At 38.0% G+C, this 22004-nt stretch overlaps 1 protein-coding gene across 14 annotated transcripts in view; it reads left to right on the forward strand.

Annotated features, from left to right (window-relative positions):
- Positions 1-962: 962 nt before the first annotated feature.
- Positions 963-22004, forward strand: part of Kantr (KANTR integral membrane protein) — an 89641-nt gene continuing 68599 nt past the window's right edge. For 4 of the 14 annotated variants that reach the window (XR_007344856.1, XR_001505797.2, XR_007344853.1 and 1 more), the window contains exons 1-4: positions 963-1255; positions 1373-1447; positions 5046-5182; positions 12678-12810. The gene's annotated coding sequence lies outside the window, so the exon portion shown is untranslated. Of the gene's footprint in view, positions 1256-1372; positions 1448-5045; positions 5183-12677; positions 12811-20288; positions 20428-22004 lie in introns of all 14 variants that reach the window. The other 10 variants (XR_007344851.1, XM_048796664.1, XR_007344852.1 and 7 more) reach the window with 7 other exon arrangements.

A 22004-nucleotide genomic window follows, 5' to 3' on the forward strand; every position in this document is an offset into this window, starting at 1 on the left:
TGAGTATGAGGTTCCCACTGTTTCCTAGGGCCAGACCTTTAAAGTGCTATTCACTTCTGTGAAGAGAATCAGTTTTGGCAGGGACAAAAGTAGATTCAGAAATGTCCCTTATTCTTAGGTGACCAAAAGGGCCAGAACTGGTTCCCTCAAGCGAGGGTGTGAAGGACGATTAGGGAGGAATCCTGTTATTCATTTAGTAAGTACTCATTGACACCTACTGTGTGCCCCATACTAGAATGGGTGACAGGGATATAATAAAAGAACAAGAGAGACCAAATATTTGTCTTTCTGGAGTCTGGGTTCAAGTTCAATGTTTTGTACCTCTTTGGTGATCTAATTAAGCCCATCAATCTTTTCTCAGAAAAAAAAAATACCTCTTTAGTGCCTAAAACAAAATATGTAGAATTACAAAGGAAAACTATTATATTGAAACATAGTTATCAAAATATGGAAAAAGAGCCAGTTGTGGTGGTACACGCCTTTAATTCCAGCAGCTTGGGAGGCTGAAGCTGGAGGATTGCAACTTCAAAGCCAGCCTCAGCAACTTAGTGAGGTCCTGTTCAAAATAAAAATAAAAAGGGTTGGGGATGTAGCTCTGTGGTAGAGTACCCTGCTATGTGTGTGTGTGTGTGTGTGTGTGTGTGTGTGTGTGTGTATACACATATATAAAGCAAATATGTGCTAGAGTAATATATGTGCTCCCCATTAATTCATTAAATCATAAGATCTTATGGAGGATCTAATAAGTACTGTGATTTTTATTTTTTCACTTTGTAGTACCAGGGATTGAACCTAGAGGTGCTTAACCAGGGAGACACATCCCCAGCCCTTTTTATATTTTATTTTCAGACAGGGTATCACTAAGTTATTTAGGGCCTTGCTAAAGTTGTTGAGGCTAGCTTCAAACTTGTGATCCTCCTGCCTCAGTCTCCTGAGTTACTGTGATTACAGGTGTNCGGATGGGTTAGGCTCGTAAACCAATCAAAGACCCCCGAAGGGGCGGAGTTTTCCTCGGCTTGGATCCCTGCCTGGGGGGTAAAAATAAAGTGTTTCCATTTTCAGCCAATCCCAGGGAAGGCAGAAGGCACTCTTCCAATGGGAGCCGAGGAGCCGTCGGTAGCGGTGGAGGCCTGTGACCCCGCTAGCTCCGGAGCCAGCGGGAGGGAAGCGTCCAGTATATTTGCGAGATCGTGCTGAGGGCCCCTGACATCTCTTCGCGCCTGGCAGCAGCGGCGCCGACGGCTAGAGGTGTCTGGTGAGAAGCCGTAAGGATGCGGGTGGTGGGGGAAGTGGAGGGGAGAAGAGGCCCGCCCAGAGCGCGTGAGGGGTGGGGCCTGGGCGAGCTTTTACCTGGGCGGCCTCTCAACCGTAGGTCAGCGGGTGGTGGAGGATCGTACGGGTAGCCGAGGGAGGGCGAGTGCTCCTGAGATCCCCAGACGGCGCCCAGGTGAGTACCCTGCGGAGCCCACCGCTAAGCCCACCCTCCGCTGATCCCAGTCCCTTGGGAAATGATTCTGTGTGGGTCTGCCGCTCACGTGATCGTCTGCGTAGCTCTCTGTCTCCCTGTCTACCCCCACCCCACTGTTTCTGTCTGTCTCGCCCTCTGAGACATACTAGACAGCCCAGATATAAGAGGCAGAATCCTGACCCAATCAGTTAAAACTAGCTTTGAAACCTTGGGCTACTTTACTTATCTGGGCCTCAGTTTCATCATCTGTCTAATGGGGCCCTAATAATCTCTATTTGAGATAGTAATGTATGTGCATCACTTTGCCCAGCACCAGGCCCCTAGAAAAAATTCAATAAATAATGACTGTAGTAATTGAAAAGAATATTGTCTCTCTTGGTCTCTGTTTTCTCCTTATCTGTCTCTGACCCTTGCCCATTGGATCTTTTTTCTGAATGCTTCTGTCTTTCTGTTATTTTTCCTTTTTCAGCCTGTCTCTTCCCAGCCTCAAAGAGGTTAGAAGTGCCCTGTTTATAGCAGTGTGCTTGGCCTAAGGGCAGGGTAAAAAATGGAGCCTGGCCTTGAGATGCTCTGGTCTGTGAAGGAGAGAACCCTCTTTGTTTCCTGGCCTATTCTGTTAAACAGGTAGAAAGATCACGATTACAGGCACACACCTGTAATCCCAGAGACTTGGGAGGCTGGGGCAGAAGGATCACAAGTTCAAAGCCAGCCTCAGAAATTTAAGGAGGCTCTAAGCAACTTAGCAAGACCCTGTCTCAGAATAAAAAATAATAATTAAAAAGGGCTGGGGATGTAGCTCAGTGGTAAAGTACCCCTGGGTTCAAACCCCAGTACCCCTCCACACATAAAAAAAAAACCCTTCATCCTACATAACATTAGTCACCACAAGAAGCCTATCGATTTCCTGGTTACATCTTCATGCATCCCTGAGCAACCTCTTTTCTGTCCTTATCGGGAAGTCCTTCTACCAAGCCTTCTGAAACTCACTTTCAGGCATCAGCAATCCATTCCTCCATTCTCATCCTGGCTTTAGAATACTCCCTTCATTTTCTTGCCATATCTTGGTCTTTCTGAAACCTATTGGACCTACACTCTAAAATGTATAATTTGAAATATTTGAAATGCCCCCTTCACTATTCTTAAGTGAAGTGCATACAAAGTAGAATCTGTCTGCACACATAATTCCCTCCCAACCAATATAATGTCCTAGTTGTAATATAAGGCAGAAATAAAGAAAGAATAGTTGAAAAGGAAACAATATGCATTTCAGTACATACAGGCTAGGATAGGACTCTACTAGAAGACATAATGAAATGGTCTTGCACATAATGATACTTGCACCTGTAAATGTGACAGCTACATGTGTATTGATTGGTGAAACCACAGGTAGGAGGGTGCAGTTTTCCTAAATGGTGAACAATTCTTTATAAACTTCTAAACAAAACAATCTTCCCTCAATTTATAAAGTCATTGAATTTCTGGAGATGTTAATATATATTAAAATCCCTGATCTGTTCCCCCTAACCTCCCTGGCCTTATCTGCTACCACTCCCCCAACTCCTTGCTCTGTTTCACTCATTCTGGTCTCCTTAAAGGAAGATAATTGAACACATTAGGTATGTTTCTACCTTTGGGATTTTGTACTAGGCCTTTCCATGTACCTAGTCACATTTCCATGTACCCCAAGTATCCACAAAGCTCATGCCCTTACTTCTTTCAGGCCTCTACTCAGTTGTCACTTTCTCAGTTAGGGTTTACCTTGACCATCCGATCTAAAATTTCAGCTCCCTCCTACCACTAACCCTACTCTATTTTTTCCATAGTATTCTTTATTTTCTTAGATAATAGTCATGTGTCACTTAACAGTGGTGATACTCTCCATGAAGTGTGTCGTTAGGCAATTTTGTCATTGTGCAAACATAAGAGAGTGTACTTATGCAAACTAACATGGCTATGATGTCCCTAGGTGATGTAATCTTATGGGACCACTGTCATATATATGGTCCTTAGTTGACTATCATTATGCAGCACCTGACTGTATATTATTTACCTCTATTATATTTGTTGTTATTGTCTGACACTCATTTGTAAGCAACAGAAAGACAGCAGTTTTTGTCTTTTTTTTGTTCCCTGGTGTACCTGTATTACCTAAAACAATGCTTGGCACATAGTAGGCTCTCTCAATAAATGTTGGACAAATAAATGAATGAATGAACATATTTTTTATCAATATGATAGTCTGATACAACATTTTAAAGTTGTACGGTATGCAGAACACTTTTTTATTGTGTGGTGTTATCTTGAGTATACCTCTGGTCTGTGCCCACTAAATGTCACTAATGATCTCTTACTTTTGTGACAATCAGAAGTGCCCCCAAACACTCCTTGACTGTCCACACTGAGAATCACTGTTTTAATGGAGATTTGACTTCCCCCTGAACACTCTGTTCCCCCAGTAGCTCTCATACCCTTCTTACCAGGAGGGTGGGAGGTGATGGTAGGTGTCCTTGCTGCTTATTTATTATTATTATTTTTTTTTTTTGTGTGTGTGTGTGTGTGTGTGTGTATGTTACTGGGGATTGAATCCAGGGATGCTTTACCACTGAGCCATAACCCCAGTCCCTTTTTTTTTTTTTTTGAGACTAAGTCTTGATAAGTTGCTGAGGCTGACCTTGAACTTGCAGTCTTCCTGCCTTAGCCTTCTGAATTGGGTGTCCTTGCTTCTAATCGTCTTTTCCAGACATTTTGTCTTCCTCTTTCTTAATCATTATTTGTTTGTTTTTACAATTTTTAAACTTTCAAATTTTAAAATAATTTCAGAAGAGTTCCCATATATCCTTCACTCGGATCCCCTAAAGGTTAAGAAATTATATAACTATAGTTTATGTATCAAAACTTAGAAAATTAGCCAGCTGCTTGGGAGGCTGAGGCAGAAGAATTGTGAATTCAAATCCAGCCTCAGCAACTTAGCGAGATGCTAAGCAACTCAGTGAGACCCTGTCTTTAACTAAAATACAAAAATGAGTTGGGGATGTGGCTCAGTGTTTGAATGCCCCAGGGTTCAATACCAGTACCAAAAAGAAAAAAAAAATAGAAAATTGGGCTGGGAGTGTAGCTCATTGGTGTAGTGCTTGCCTAGCATGAGTAAGGCCCTGAATTCAATCTCTGGTACTACAACAACAAAAAATTAGAAAATTAATATTGGTGCAGTACTACTAATAAAAGTATAGAACTTATTAGACTTTATCAGTTTTTCTACTAATATATTTTTTTTCTTGTAGGATCCGATTCATGATTCATCATATGTCTCCTTAGGCTCTCCAATCTGGACCCCCTAACCTCCCTGGCCTTATCTGATCTTTAGTCTTTGTCTTTCATGACTTTGATAACTTTGAAGTATTCTGACCAGTTATTTTTATAAAATTTAGGTTTGTCTGAAGTTTGATTGTGATTATATTCCAGTTATGTAATTTTGGCAAGAATACCATAGAGGAGATGTTGGGTCTCGAGTGTGTCATATCAGGAGGCACCTGGTATCTTTTTTTCTTAATCTTAATTTTGTTTCTTTTTGTTTAAGGTAAAGTCTGCCAGGTTTCTCCACTGTAGTTACAGCCATGCACCACATAATGATGTTTTGGTCAATGATGGACACGGATATGACAGTGGTCTCATATGATTCAATTGACTAGTAACGTCATAGTTGTCTTAGTTCGTGTAAGTACATTCTGTGATGTTCACACAACTATAAAATTGCCTGACAATACATTTCTCAGAACACATCTCCATTGTTAAGCAACATATAATTGTATTTTTTTGCAGTGCTGGGAATGGAACCCAGAGCCTTGTGCATGCTAGTCCAGTGACCCACACCCTCAGCCATGTACTCTTTGTTCCTCTGTAATTAATAAGTGATCTATGTTGATATTCTTTGAGATTATACAACTATCAGTCACCCTGTTTAAATCTCAAATCATCAGACTCTACCATCCACTGCCCCTCTGTTATGGTCATGTGTAGACATACATACTTGCCCCCTTTCTCATTCCTAGAAGTTGTTTAGCTATGAACTCACTGTAACTCTCTTTAACACTGCTCAAGTTTGAACTCTGTATGATTTTAATATCCTCATAAATGATCCTTCTAATGATCCTTCTCATCTCTCATTTCTGTGACCAACTCTCCTATAGAGATCCTGCTTTTTGACTGCACCTCAACCACCCATTCTAGCAATGTTATCTTTCTTCTTAGCAGTACCTGTGATGTTAGAAAATGAAATCTCCATGATTTCATTTTCTAACATCCTGCTATCTAACCAGTACTTTCTATCCTTCTTGCTCACTGCCTCTAATCCCCCAATCCAGCAATCTTTCAACCCCACTGGGACCGAATGTTGTCACACTTTTGCTCCCATGTACCTTGTTTAATTAGGATAAATTCCATGGCTCACCATTAATTATAATTATTCTCTTGTATACAGCCTCATTTCCCTTGCCCCTCTCTTACTTCATCATACTTACCAGGCAAAACCCCATCCCTGGTTAAATCCAACTCTGCCTGTTCCCAAGCATTTCCCCAAGCCATTCACTCTCCTACTTTCCAAGATGATGATTTCATACCTTCTCTCTCCTCAAAACTCCAACACAGCCTCTCCCATCATGTTCAGGCTTCCTATTTAACTGAAAAAGTAAAGGCATCAGAAGAAAACATCTGGGCTGCGACTGTGGCTCAGTGGCAGAGCAGTTGCCCCGCATGTGTGAGGCACTGGGTTCCATCCTTAGCACCATATAAAAATGAAACAAATAAAGACATGCTGTCCATCTACAACTACAAAAAAGAAATAAAAAAGAAGAAAACATCCACCACTTCCCACTCTCACATCCAACCACCATATAACATCTGTACTCACATGCCCTGCCTACTTCTCTATTATTATGGATAATCTATTTATGCTGTCATCAAAATCCAGTTCTTTGGGCTAAGGGTATAGCTCAGTAGTAGAGCATGTGCTTTGCATGTATAAGGTCCTGAAACCCCCAATGCATACCTTACACTTTGGCTCTAGATCTCACCCTCTCTTACCTACTTTAGGACATTGCTCTACCAATTTTCCCCTCTCTACAGGATCACTCTCAGAGATTTGTAACCTAATCAGTGGATTAATTCACTGAGATGGGTTAACTGGGTGGTAACTGTAGGCAGGTAGGGTATGGTTGGAGAAAGTATGTCACTGGGGATGTGCCTTTGGGGTTTATATTTTGTCCCTGGTAAATGTCTCCTCTGCTTCCTGGTTGCCATGTTTTGAGCTACTTTCCTCTGCCAAGCCCTTCCACCATGATGATATTTTTGGGCCCAGAGCTATGGAGTTGGCTGACCTTGGACTAAACTCCTAAAACTGTGAGCCAAAATAATATTTTTCTCATCTTAAAAAAATCACTCTCATTAACACATAGATTTTTTTTATTGCTTCCTCCACATTTTTTCTCTTTCTTTTTTTTTTCTTTTTTAAGCACTGAGAATCAAACCCAGGGCCTCATCTGTGCTAAGCATGTACTCTTCCACTGAGCTACACCCCAGCCCGCTTCTGTCTTTTTGTTACAACTTGATTGAGATGTACATACCATAAAATTTACCCTTTTGAAGGGTACTGGTCAGTGGTTTGTAGTATATGTATGGAGTTGTAAAATCATCACCATGATCAGTTTTAGAACATTTTCATCCCTCTTCCCTGCCAGAGAAGCTTTCTACTTATTAGCATTCATCCCTTATTACTTCCCTTCTTCCCAGCCCTAGGCCACTACTAATATACTTTCCATCTCTATAGATTTGCCTGTTCTAGACATTTCATATAAATGCAGTCATGTAATATATTAGGTTTTATTTCTGGCTTCTTTCACTTAGCATAATGTTCTTGAGGTTCATCCATGTTGTTGCATATATCATTTCTTTTTATTGCCAAATAATGCCATGTTTATTCATTGCTCAGTTGACAGACATTTTGATTGTTTTCATGTTTAGCTATTATGAATAATGTTTCTCTGAACATTCATGTGCAAGTTTTTGGGTGGATTTATGTTTTCTTTTCTCTTGGGTAGAAGAGATGTGTCTTATAGCAACTCTGTGTTTAACTTTTTAAGAAACTACCAAACTGCAAAAGTGGCTACACATTTTACATTCCCACTAGCAATATATGAGGGTCTCCATTTCTCCACCTTCTCACCAACACTTTTTATTGTCTTTTATTATACCCATCCTAATGAGTATAAAGTAGAATTGCATTGTTTTGATTTTCATTTTCCTACTGACTAATTATTTTAAATATCCTGTTATATATTTTTGGCTATTTGTATATAGTCTTTGAAGAAATGTCTATTCAAATCTTTAGCTCATTTTCATTGGTATTGTTTCTTTTTATGTTTGAGTTGTAAGAGTTCTTTGTATATCTTGTCCCTCATCAAATATATGAATTCCAAGTATTTTCTTCCATTCTGTGGGTTGTCTTTTCACTTTCTGGGTTGTGTCCTTTGATGCACAGAAGTTTCTAATTTTGGTGAAGTCCATTTTTTTTTCATTTGTCACTTGTGCTTTTAGTATTATATCTAAGAAATCATTGTCTAACTCAAGGTCACAAAGATTTATTACTGTTTTCCTCTAGGAATTTTATAGCTCTAGCTCTTACATTTATGTTGATGATCCATTTTGAGTTAATTTTTCTGGGTAGTATAATATAAGAGTCTGTCTTCGTCTGTTTTGTATTGCTACAATACAATATTTATAAAGAAAAGGGGCTTTATATTTTGTAATTGGATAATTTATAAAGAAAAGCCTGGGAAGTTCGAGGTTGAGGAACTGTATCTGGTGAGGGCCTTCTTGCTGCATCATAACATGGCAAAAGTCATCACATGGTGAGAGAGTGAGGGTATGAATATTGAAGTCTCTCTTCCTTTTCTTATAAAGCCACTGATCCCATCGTGGGGCCTGACTCTCAGGACTTTATCTAACCCCAGTTACCTCTCAAAGACCTCACTTCCAAATAGTATCAACATATGAACTTGAAGATTAAGTTACCAACACATAAACTTTGAGGGAACACATTCAAACCATCGCTTAGTCTACATTCACTCTTGTGATGTGACTATCTCACTCTCAGCACCTTTTACTGATAAAAGTATTCTTTTCCTCACTGGATGATCTTTGCAACCTTGTCAAAAATCACTTGGCCATATATCACAAATATAAAGGGAAATTTCTGGTTTCTAAATTCTATTCCATTGATCTGTAGGTCTTTTACTACACCAGACCATACTGTCTTATTTACTATAGCTATATAGAACATTTTGAAATAAGGAAGTAGGACTTCATTAACATTGTTTTTCTTTTTCAAGATAGTTTTGGCTCTGCTAAGGCACTTTTATTTTTCCATATGAATTTTAGGATTAGCTTATCAATTTCTTTTTTAAAAAGACTGTAATTTCAATAAGGATTGTGCAGAATTTATATATCTGTGTGGGGAGTGTTGCCATTTAACAATATTCTCTTCTACTATATAAACATGGCATATCCTCTGTTTATTTAGAACTTCTTTAATTTCTTTCAGGAGTGTTTTGTAGTTTTCATCATATAAGTTATGTACTTCTTTTGTTAAGTTATTACTAGGCATTGTATTCTTTTTGAGGCTATTATAAATAGGATTTTTTTCTTTTTTTTCACTTTCTGATTGCTTATTGCTAATGTATAGAAATACATTTGATTTTTGTTTATTGTTTATCATACATTGCTTAAAATGATTATTAGTTCAAATAATTATTTAGTGTATTCCTTAGGTTTTTTTACATATATAAAATCATGTAATTCTCACAAATTTGTGGAAACTCAGTAGTTCATCTCATAGAAGAATGGTGTGGAATAGTTGTTCTTGGACATTGGAAATGGCAGTGGGGATGGGGGCTGGAAATTAGTTTAATAAAGGGCACTAAAACACAGAGAGGAGGAATTAGTTATGATTTTCTATAGCACAGTAACAACTATTGGTTAAAAAATATATGGTATAATTCAAAATAACTATAAGAGTATGGGGGTCAGGTGCATGCCTGTAATACCAGTGACTCAGGAGGCTGAGGCAGGAGGTTTGTAAGTTTGAGGCCAGCCTCAGTAACTCAGCCCTAAGCCACTTAGTGAGATCCTGTCTCTAAATAAAAAATAAAAAGGGCTGGGAATGTGGCTCGGGGTTTCAGCACCTCTGGGTTCAATCCCTGATACAAACAACAACAACAACAACAAACTAGAAAAGTATAAAATTCACAACACATAAAAATGATTTTATAGAAATGCTTTGAAGAGATGGAAATGCTTACTACCCTGATTTGGTTATTTTACTTTGTGAACATGTATTGAATTACCATAGTATACCCCATAAAGATGTATAAATATTATGTCTCAATAAAAAGGTATCATTTGTAAATATATATGGTCTTAATTTTTCCTTTCCTAAATAGATACCAAGTTTTTCCTTGACTAATTGCCCTGGTTAGACATTTTATTACAATTTTAAAAATATTTTTTAGTTGTTGATGGACCTTTATTTTTAGATTTATTTGTTTATCTGTGGTGCTGAGAATTGAATCCAGTTCCTCACATATACTAGGCAAGCACTCTACCACTGAGTTACAACCCCAGACCCTTTTTATTACAATTTTGACAAGAAATTATAAGAGCAGATATACTTGTCTTACTTCTGATCTTAGGGGGGAAATATTGAGTCTTTCTCCTTTTCATACGATGTTAGCTGTGTGTCCTATGTTGATACCCTTTATCAGGTTGAGAAAGTTTCCTTCTATTCCTAATTGTTGCATGTGTGTTGGATTTTTGTCAAATGTTTTTTCTGCAGCTATTAAAATGATCGTGTATTTTATGCTTTATTTATATGGTATATTACATTAATTTTCAGATAAAAACCCACCTGATCATGTTATATACAATTTTTATATGCTACTAGATTTGTTTTGCTAGTACTTTGTTGAGATTTTTACATCTATGTTCATAAAGGATATTATAAGGGATATTGGTCTATAGTTTTCTTATCATACAACCTACATAGTATGTAGGTTGCATAGAATGATTTAGACATTGTTTCATCCTCCTTTGTTTTTGGAATGGGTTTGTGAAAGATTGTTATTCACTTCATGTATGTCTTTTTTTTTTTATACTGGAGATTGAACCCAGGGGTCCCTAACTACTGTGTACACTCCAGCCCCTTTTTATTTTTTATTTTAAGACAGGATCTCACTAAGTTGCTTAGGGCCTTGCTAAGTTGCCGAGATTGGTCTCAAGTCGCTGGTATTATATGTATGTTCCAAGGTGCCTGACGTCCTGTATGTCTTACGTTGTTTGTGTTCATCTGTTCCCCAATTCCTCTCTTCTTTTGTGTTAAATAGATACTGTCTACTGTAAATTTTTAATTCCCCTTTTTAAAAAATTATTTTTAGTTGTGGATGAATATAACAACTTTATTTATTTATTAAATTTTTTATAGTAGATGGACACAATATCTTTATTTTATTTTTATGTGGTTCCAAGGCTTGAACCCAGTGCCTCACCCGTGCTAGGCAAGCACTCTACCAACTGAGTTACAACCTCAGCCCTATTTACTTATTTTTATGTGGTGCTGAGGATCAAACCCAATGCCTCACATGTGCTAGGCAAGCACTCTATCATTGAGCCAGAACCCCAGCCCTTAATTCCCTTTTTAACTGTATTTTTAGCTCAGATTTTACAGATCACCATGAGTATTACAATCAACATGATAACTTGTAAAAATCTACTTTGGATTAATAATAACTCAATTCAAATAGTATATAAAAACTTTGTGGGGCTGTGGTTGTGGCTCAGTGGTAGAATGCTTGCCTAGCACACGTGAGATACTGGGTTCAATTCTCAGCACCACATAAAAATGAAATAAAGATGTTGTGTCCACCTGTAACTAAAAAATAAATATTTTTTTAAAAAAACTTTGTTTCAGTGTACCACTTTTCCCTCCCACCTCTATTGCATTATTGTCCTAAAAATCATCTTTTTATACATTATAAGCCAAATCAACAATTTTATTATTTTCATTTAAATAGTTATTTATTAATTTATTTTTATGTCTATGTCCCCAGTACTTGGGATTGAACCTACAGGTGCTCTACCATTGAGCTACATCCCAAACCCTTAAAAATATTTATTGAGGGTCTCATCAAGTTGCCTAGGCTGGCCTTGGACTTGCAGTCCTCCTACCCCTGCCTCCTGTGTGGCTGGGATTACAAACATTCACCACCTTACCTGGCTATGCAGTTGTCTTTTAAGATAGAAAGGAAAATAAAAGTTACAAACAAAAATACTTTCTTTTGTAATACTGTATAGTTACCTTCAAGTTAACAGTTAGCCAATTTTTTTTTTTTTTGGTACCAGGGATTGAACCCTTAACCACTGACCCACATCTCCATCCACAGCCATATATATATATATATACACACACACATACACACACACGCACGCGCGCACACACACACACACATATATATATATATATATATACACACACATACATATATATTTTAAATTTTTTAGTTATAGGTAGACACAATATCTTTATTTTATTTTTATGTGGTAGCTGAGGATCGAACCCAGTACCTCATGCATGCTAGGCAAGCACTTCTACCTCTGAGCCACAACCCCAGCCCCACTTTTTTATATTTTATCTAGAGACAGGATCTTTCTAAGTTGCTTAGAGCCTCAGTAAATTGCTGAAGCTGGCTTTGAACTCGAAATCATCCTGACTCAGCCTCCTGAGCCACAGGTATTATAGGTGTGTTCACCACCATACCCTGCATATTTAGTCAACTTTAATTTCAACCTGAAAGTCTATCTTTCTTTCTTTCTTTTTCTTTTTTCTTTTCTTTTTTTTTTTTGTACCAGGGAATTAACCCAGGGACACTTTACCACTGAGCCACATCCCCATCCCTTTTTTTGTATTTTATTTAGAGACAAGGTCTCCCTGAATTGCTGAGGCTGGCTTTGAACTTGGGATCCTCCTGCTTCAGCCTCCCAAGCCTCTGGGATTACAGCTATGTGTCACTATGCCCAGTTCTGACAGTGTTTCTTGTAGAATAAGTTTGCTAGAAACAAATTCTCTCACTTTTTCTTTATCCTAACTTCTCTTTCCTTTTCAAAGGACAGCAATGCTGGATAGAGAATTAATAGTTGACAGTCTTTTTGTTACTTCATTTTGAAGATATCATCACACCATCTTCTGACCTCCATGGTATCTGATGAGGAAACAAACTTATTGAAAGTCCCTTGAATGTGTAAGTCATTTTCTCTTACTTCTTTCAAGATTTTCTTTTATCTCTGACTTTCATCAGTCTCACCATGATATTTCTAGATATAAATCTCTTTGAGTTTTTTCTCTTTGAACTCCTTAAATGTGTAGATTAATATTTTTCATTAAATTTGGTAACTTTTACCTCTTTCTCTTCCTCTTCCTTTGGGACCCCATTATGTATGTGTTATATTTGATGGTGTCCCACAGGTTTGTGATGATCCATTTCTCTTTCCTTTTATCTTTCAGATTCTTAGAGTGGATAATTTCTATTAACCTATTATCAGGTTTACCCTTTCTCCTCCCATCTCAAATCTCTCATTGAGTCCCTCTAGTGAAGTATTCATTTTGGATATTGCACTTTTCAATTTTATTATATTTTAAATTGCCACTTTATTGGTATTCCTCATTTGCTGAGATATTGTTCTAATACTTTAATTCTTTAGATATAGTTTTTATTTCATTGAAAATATTTATAATAGCTAAAGTCTTTGTCTTTTAAGTCCTAAACATGGGCCCTCTCAGGATCATATTTCATTGGCTGCCTTTTGTCCTGTGTATCATACTTTCCTGTTTCTTTGTGTGTCTCGTAATTTCTTTTTTGTCAAAAATTGGACATTGTATATGGGCTGGCGTTGTGGCTCAGTGGCGGAGTGCTGGTCTAGCATGTGTGAGGCACTGGGTTCAATCCTTAGCACCACCTAAAAATAAATAAAATAGGGGCTGGGGCTGGGGCTCAGTGATAGAGCGCTCGCCTGGCACACGTAAGGCACTGGGTTTGATCCTCAGCACCACATAAAAATAAAATAAAGATATTGTGTCCGCCTACAACTAAAAAAATATATGTATTAAAAAAGCAAATTAAATAAAGGCATTCTGTTTATCTATAGCTACAAATTTTTTTTAAATTGGACATTGTAGATACTTTGCTTTAACACTTGTAGTATCACTCTTTCACTCTCAAGGTTGTGGGTTTTTTTTTTTTCTTTTTCAATATTGGAGATTGAACCATGCAGGCACTTTCTATCACTGAGCTATAGCTCAGGCATTTTTAAAATTTTTTGAGGCAGTGTCTCACAAATTTGCCTAGGCTGGCCTCAAACTTGGAATCCTCCTGCCTTAGGCTCCCAAGTAGCTGGGATTAAAGGCATGCACCACCACATCTGGTTACTACCCTTGAGGTTTTGTTGTTGTTTAAAACAATAACATCTTGCTAACTTGCTAACAACATCCTGCTAACTTGCCCAGGCCTCTAACTTGTGATCTTCTTCCTCAGACTCCTGAGTATATGAGATTACTGGTATACCACTATGCCCAGCTATTGTTCTTTTTCATTATTAAATTCTTTATTTATATTTAGTTGACCAATAAAAATTATATATTTTGATCATTTGTTTCAAAATATACATGCACCGGGGAATAGCTAAATCAATTTAATTAATATATGCATCGCTTCACATACATTTTTGTTGTTGAAAACCCTTACAATCTATTATTCTCTTAGCAATTTTCAAACCTACAATACATTATTATTAACTAAAGTTGATGCATTTCCTGCATCTATGGAGATGATCTTATGGTTTTTGTCCTTCTCTTTGTTAATATGGTGTGTCATCTTTGTAGATATGCATGTGTTGAGAATATCCTTGCATCCCTGGGATAAGTCCTATTTGATCATGGTTAGTGATCCATTTAATGTACTATTAAATTTGGTTTGATAATATTTTGAGTAGTATTTTTTCATCTATTTTCTTCAAGATATCAGCCTATAATTGTCATTTCTTGTAATGTCCTTATCTGATTTTGGTATCAAGATAATGATGGCCTCATAAAAGAGTTTGGATATACTCCTTCTTCAGTGTTTTGGAAGAGTCTGAAAAGGATTGGTATTAGTTCTTTAAGTATTTGGTAGTATTCAGTAGTGAAGTCATTGGGTCCTGAGCTTTTCTTTGATGAGAGATTTTTTTAAAATTTTCTTTTTGGTACCGGAAATTGAACTCGGGTACTTGACCACTGAGGCACATCCCCAGCCCTATTTTGTATGTTATTTAGAGACAGGGTCTCACTGAGTTGCATAGTGCCTCACTGTTGCTGAGGCTGCCTTTGAACTAGCAATTCTCCTGTCTCAGCCTCCCAAGCTGCTGGGATTACAGGAGTGCGCCACTGTGCCCCATGACAGACTATTTTTTAATGGATTCAATCTCTTTACTCACTATTGGTTGGTTTAGAATTTCTATTTATTAACAGTTTGTATATGTCTAAGAATTTCTATGTTTCTTCTAGGTTATGTAATTTGTTGATGTACAGGTGTTCATATTAGTCTCCTATATCTGTTGTGATTCTATGGCATCAGTTGTAATGTCTCATCTTTCATTTATGATTTTGTTTGAGATCTCTCTTTTTTTCCTTAATCTAGCTAAAGATTTGTTGATTTTGTTTATTTTTTTAAAAAAAAGTACAACTCTTACTTTTGTTGATTTTTTTCTATTTTTTGTAGCTCTTTTTCATTTATTTATGCACAGATATTTAATATTGCCTTCCTTCTATTAACTTTGGATTTAGTTTGCTCTTCTTTTTCTAGTTACTTGAGGTATAATGTTAGGCTGTTGGATATCTTTCTTCTTTTATTATGTAGATATTTATTGCAATTTACTTCCATCTTAGAAGTGCTTTTGCTGCACATCATAAGTTTTGGTATGTTGTATGTCCATGTTCATTTTCCTCAAGATATTTTACATTTTCCCTTTTAATTTCTTCTTTGGCCCATTGGTTATTCAGGTGTATATTGTTTCATTTCCACATATTTGTGAATTTTCTGAAATTCTTTCTGTTATTGATTTCTGTTTCATAACATTGTGGTTGGAAAAGACATTTGAAATGATTTCAGTTTTTTAAAATTTATTAAGACTTGTTTTGTGGCCTATGATCTGTCTTGGAGAATGTTCCATGTGTGTTTGAAAAGAATGTGTATTCTGCTGCTGTTGGATAGAATATCCTGCATAAATCTGTTGGGTTCATTTGGTCTTATGTGTAGTTTAAGGCCAATGTATCCTTATTGGTTTTCTGTCTGGATGATCTGTTCAGATAGAAAGTGGCTTATCAGAGTCCCCTCTTATTACTGCATTACAGTTTGTCTCTTCAGCTCTGTTGATAGATTTGCTTTGTATATTTAAGTGCTCCACTGTTGGGTACACATAATGTTTAGCATGGTTATATCCTCCAGAGGAATTGGCCCTTTTATCATTATGTATTGACCTTCTTACCTCTTTTTATAGTTTTAAAGTCTATTTTATCAGATGAAGTATAGCTACCCCTACTCTCTTTTGGTTTCCATTCACATGTAATATCTTTTCATATATTTTCTCTTTCAGTCTATGTGTGTCATTAAAGGTAAACTGAGTCTCTTGTAGGCAGCACATAGTTGAGTCTTGTTTTATGGTCCATGCAGCCACTCTATGCCTTTGGATTGCAGAATTTAATCCATTTAAATCCTGGTAATTATTGGTAGGTAAGGACTTATTACTGCCATTTTGTTAATTGTTTTCTGGTTGTTTTGTAGATCTTTTGATCCTCTCTTCATCACTTGCTGTCTTCCTGTGTGATTAGATGATTTCTTCTAGTGGTATCCTTTGATGCTTTATTTTTTGTAGTATCTCCTATAGGTTTTTGCTTTCTGGTTACCATGAGGCTTACATAAAATATATTTATAAGAGGCTATTTTAGACTAATAACAACTTCAATTGCATTAAGAAACTTCACAGGGCTGGGGTTGTGGCTCAGTGGTAGAACACTTGCTAACATGCATGAGGCACTGGATTCAATCCCCAGTACCACATAAAAATAAAAGAAAATAAAATAAAGGTATCATGTCCATCTACAACTAAAAATATATTTTAAAAACTGAAACTCCACACTTCTCTCAGTGCACACCTGTAATCCCAGTGACTAGAGGCTGAGACAGGAGGATCACAGTTCAAGGCCAACCTTATCAACTTATCAACTGAGCAACTTAATGAGACCCTGTGTCAAAACAAAAAAAATAAAAAAGGGTTGAGGATGTAGCTCAGTGGTAAAGACCCCAGAGCCAAAAGAAAAAGAAGAAAGAAAAAGAAACTTCACATTTATCTGATAGTTCAAACCTGTAATCCCAACTACATGGGAGGCTGAGGCAGGAGGATCACAAATTCAAGGCCAGCCTCAGCAATTTAGTGAAACCCTACCTCAAAATAAGAATAAAAATTTCTAAAAAAAAAAAAACTTAAAAAGGTGGTGATGTGGATCAGTGGAAGAGTGCCTTGGGTTTCAGTACTACAAAATAAGAAGAGAGAGAAGGAGAAAAAAAGAAGCTCCACACTTTCACTTCACCCCATCACACATGACATTTTATGTCTTTTGATCTCATGATTTACATCATTTTATATTGTGTTTCCATTAACAGATTATGGTAGCTATCATTATTTTTAATAGTTTCCTCTCATTCTAAAGATGTCATGTACACACTTCCATTGTAGTATTAGAGTGTTCTGAATTTGACTGTGTACTTACTGGTGAGTTTTATGATTTCTTTATGTTTTCATATTACGAATTAGCATCCTTTTCTTTCAACTTGAGGAATTCCCTTTTGCATTTCCTGTAAGACAAGTCTGGGTTATGAAATACCTCAACTTTTGTTCGTCTGGGAAAGTCTTACATCTCTCCTTCATTTTCAAAGGATAGCTTTGCCAGATACAGTATTCTTTGTTGACAGTTTTATTCCTTCAGCACATTAAAATATCATTCCACTCTTTACTGGCCTATAAGAATTCTGCTGAGGAATTTGATGCTAGCCTTATAACTATCTTACATGTTATTTGCTTCTTTCTTTTCTGCTTTCAGGATCTTCTCTTTCTTGTTGACATCTGACAGTCCAATTATAATATGTCCTTTTGTAGCTATGTTTTTATTGAATCTGATTGGAGACCTTTGACCTTCCTATACAGAGATAGTTATATCTTTTTTAAAATTTAGAAAGTTTTCAGCTATTATTTCTTCTGATAAACTTTCTTTTCCTTTGTCTATCTCTTCTCTTTCATGAATTTCTATTCAAATATTTATTTGCTCCTTTGATGCTTCTCCATATACCCCACAAGCTTCTTCATTCTTTTTCTTTTTCTTTCTTTCTTTTTTTCTTTTAAACTGGGAATCTAACCCAGGGGTGCTTTACCATGAGCTACATCCTCAACCTTTTTTTAATTTTTATTTTTAAATGGGGTCTTACTAAGTTGCGGAGGGTCTTACCAAGTTGCTGATGCTGGCTTCAGATTTGGCAATCCTCCTTTCTCAGTCTCCCAAGTTGCTGGGATTACAGGTGTGCTGCCACCATGCTCAGCTTCTTCATTCTTTTCATTATTTTTTCTCCTCAGTATATATTTTTAAATAACCTGTCTTCAAGTTCGTATGTTCTTTCTTCTGCTTGATCAGTTGTGCTATTAATGATCTGTTGCCTTTTTCTCTACATTCAATTACTTTTTCAGCTCTATAATTTTTTATAATTACAACCTCTCTAATAATTTTCTCTTCTTTATTTTTTATTATTTTATTGCTACGTTGGATTATTTTTGTGTTTTCTTGGATTTCACTAAAACAATTATTTTGAATTGTTTTTTCAGACAGTTCATAAATTTTTTTTTAGATTTTGGTATTGGTGCTTTATTTTATTCCTCTAGTAGTAGTGTATTTCCTTGATTAATATTATTTCGGTGGGGGGTTACTGGCAATTTAACCCCAGAGTAATTTACCACTGATCTACATTCCCAGCCCTTTTATTTTTTATTTTGAGATAGGGTCTTATTAAGTTGGTTAGGGCTTTTCTGAGTTGCTGAAGCTGGCCTTGAACTTGTGATCCTCCTGTCTCAGCCTCCCAGCTGCATGGATTATAGGCATACACCACTGCATCCAGCTCCCTGGTTATTTTTGATAATTATTACTGTACTTCAGTTTCTATGCATTTGAAGAGGTAGGGACTTATTCCAGGATTTGCAAAAGTGACACTGTCTGTAAAAGGCCTTTACTAGTCAGTGTGGGCTATGGGGCAGGCTTGGTGCTGCAGTCCTTGGTCAGGCTATCCTAGTGTTTGAACTGGAGCCTGGATATAATGGGGTTGACCTATTGATTGGATCTATGGGGGTGGGCCTGGAACCTGGGTCCACAAGGGCATTCCTGGAGTCTGTATTCATGGGGTTAGCCTAAAATCTGTGTTCACAAGGTCTGACCTGGTACTGGGGTGAGCCATGAACCTAAGTCTAACCAGACTCTGGGATAGGCCTGGTCCCTGGATTCACTGGTTTTGCCTGAAGCCTGATTCCAAAGGGATTACCCTGGTACTGGGAAAGTCTGGAGCCTGAATCCATGGGGCAGGAGACTTGGGTCTTGGGTCCATGGGAGCTGGCCTGGAGCCTGGGTCTACAGAGGTGGTCCTGGAGCCTTGGTCTATAGGGACTGGCCAAGCATTAATGTCTATTGGGGTGGGCCTTGATCCTGTGTTAGAGCAGGCTTGGGCTCTGGGTCCAGTGTAGCCTTAAGCCATAGGATCAGCCTGGAGCCTGGGTAGGCCTGGTGCTAGGGAAGGTATGAAGCCTCGATCCAAAGGGGCCAGCCCTGCATTGGACTCTACTGGGATGGACCTAAATTCCACATATGCTAGAACAAGCTTGGACTGTGGTTCTGCTTAAATGTAGAGCCACAGAACCAGCCTCCCATGGACAAACCTAGAGTCTGTGTCTCCAGTTGCAAGCCTGCTACCTGAGGCCAGGGGGGCTGACCTCATGCTGAGGTAGGCCTGCAGCATGGGGTTATGTGGGCCAACCGTTCTGTGCTGGTCTGGAACCTGTGGTGGGTCTGGAGCCTGAGGCCATGGACGCTAGAGGTTAGCCTGGTCCAGGGTCTGGCCTGCAGGTTGGGTTGTCAGAGAGTAGCTATAATGCTAGAGCTATGGAGGCTGGCCCAGTGCTAGGATGGGCCTAAAGCCTGGGGCCCAGGGCTACTGGGGAAGGACTGGCTATGGAGAAGGCCAATAGCCTGAGTATATGGGAGCTAGCCTGGAACTTGAGCCATTTGTGAGCCTGGGGTCAGCCTGATGCTTGGATAGGCCTATAGACTGAGTCTATCAGGTAGTCCTAGAGCCTGGAACTCTGGGGAATCTGTCCTGGTATCAGAGTTGGCCTTGAGTATCAGTCTGTAGGTACCGGCCTAGAATCTGGGACTGTGGATGGTTACCTAGAACTGGGTTTTACTTGAATCGACCCAGTTTTGGTGTCCAAGACAAATTTCAGTTCTCAGTTCCCTCTTCTTTCCCCTCATGGTTAGCTATCTAACCATGGTTAGCTACACTGTGTTGTCTGAGTTTGTGGGAGGGGTGAGTGGATAATTTGGAACTGTTCTTTTTGCCTTCTTCAATGTCTTTTCTTATTTCTGTGCTACACCCAGGTGCTGTAATCTCTCACCTGGTTTCCTTAGCTCTAGTGAAGGTATTTTCATGCGTGGATAGTTCAAATTGATGTTTCTACGGGGGGACAAGTGCTGGAAAACCCTATTCTGCCATCTTGCTGACGTCCGGACTCCCAAGGTTTGTTGTTGTTTTGCTTTAGCTTTTGTTGCTGTTGTGGTTGTGATTATTGTTCTTGGTGTCATGTATCTGTTTATTGACTTTCCTGGATTAATTCTGTAGATTCTGTATTCCCTACTTTATATTAAGTGGCCCCTGAGTTTTCTGCTAGCTTGTATTTTAAAAGTTCTTGTTTTTATTTTTAAGCCTAGATTCCTAAGAGTCACACCAGGGTAAATATATATTGTTGGTCAGCCAATGATTGGTCAGAAGATCTCCTTCAATGCCTTGCCTGTATGTCTTCCATCCTTTGCCGTGAAGATGTGTATAAGAAAACATACTTTCAAATTTCAGCCATTTACACCATCTGAGCTTTCAACTTCTGCTTGTACAGGGCTTTACAGTCAACTAGAAGGAGGTGACTTAGATCCTCTTCTTTCCAAAGTTTTTCCCAGGTATACACATAACCTTTGAGTACATGCATAGCCCCTTAGATCCCTAGGAGTACACTAAGTTCCCTATGGTTGTCTCATTCTCCAGAATTTCCTTTTAAATTCCCAAAGTAGTTATATCTCTCTGTTGTGTGGAATTTGGTTACATTTTGGCTTCTACACCACTGAGCTGAAAGCTGGGAGAGAAAGGGAGAGAGTGTGGGGAGTGTAGAAAGGGACTAGTCACAAGTAAAATGTCACAAAGCCTACTGTCTTACCAAGATTCAGTAATCTCTCTTGGATATATGATTTTCATTTCATTCTGTGGTTTTAGTTAATTGCCAGAGTTCTGAAATTGATTTCAGTTGATTTGCCCATATTATCATTGTTTTAGAGGGAAAGTGAGTTCATCAAAGTCCCTCCTGTTGTTCTTATCTCAAAAGAATTTTTTAAACCCACTCTATCTCATATCCCCCTTGAAATCATGACTTTATTTCTGAATTCCCCTAAGAGCGAAACTCTTCAAAAGAGTTTTTTTAAAAAATATTAGCTGTTTATAGACCTTTATTTTATTTCTTTAAATGTGGTGCCGAGAATCAAACCCAGTGCCTCACACATGCCAGGCAAGCGCACTACCACTGAGCCACAACCCCAGCCCTTCAAATGAGTTTTTACTTCCTCTTACTCTTCTCTCTGTTTATTCATGTAAAATATATTAGATATGCTGGGCATGGTGGCACATGCCTGTAATCCTAGCCACTCAGAAAGTTGAGGCAGGAGGATTGCACGTAGGAGGCTAGCCTGGACAACTTAGTGAGACCCTGTCTCAAAATTAAAAATAAAAAAGTGCTAAAGATGTATCTCAGTGGTAGAACACCCTGGGATTCAATCCCCAGTACTGTAAACAAATGAATAAAATGTAGATATATGATAAAAGAATATATATTGTACATATGAGTTATAGTAGTATTATGAAAACTCAGGGACTCACTACCCCACCCAAGAACAGCATTAACGATAGCATCTACCCTTGTCATTTTCTATCTCATCTCCCTGTGTGTCCTTCCCATTAGAATTTCCCACTTTTTTAAGTTTTTTTTTTGGTACTGAGGAATGAACCTGGAGTGTTAAACCACTGAGCTACATCCCCACCCCCCCTTTTTTTTT

Source organism: Marmota marmota, unplaced genomic scaffold (genome assembly GCF_001458135.2).
Source record: "Marmota marmota marmota unplaced genomic scaffold, marMar, whole genome shotgun sequence".
In the NCBI taxonomy this organism is placed as follows: domain Eukaryota; kingdom Metazoa; phylum Chordata; class Mammalia; order Rodentia; family Sciuridae; genus Marmota; species Marmota marmota.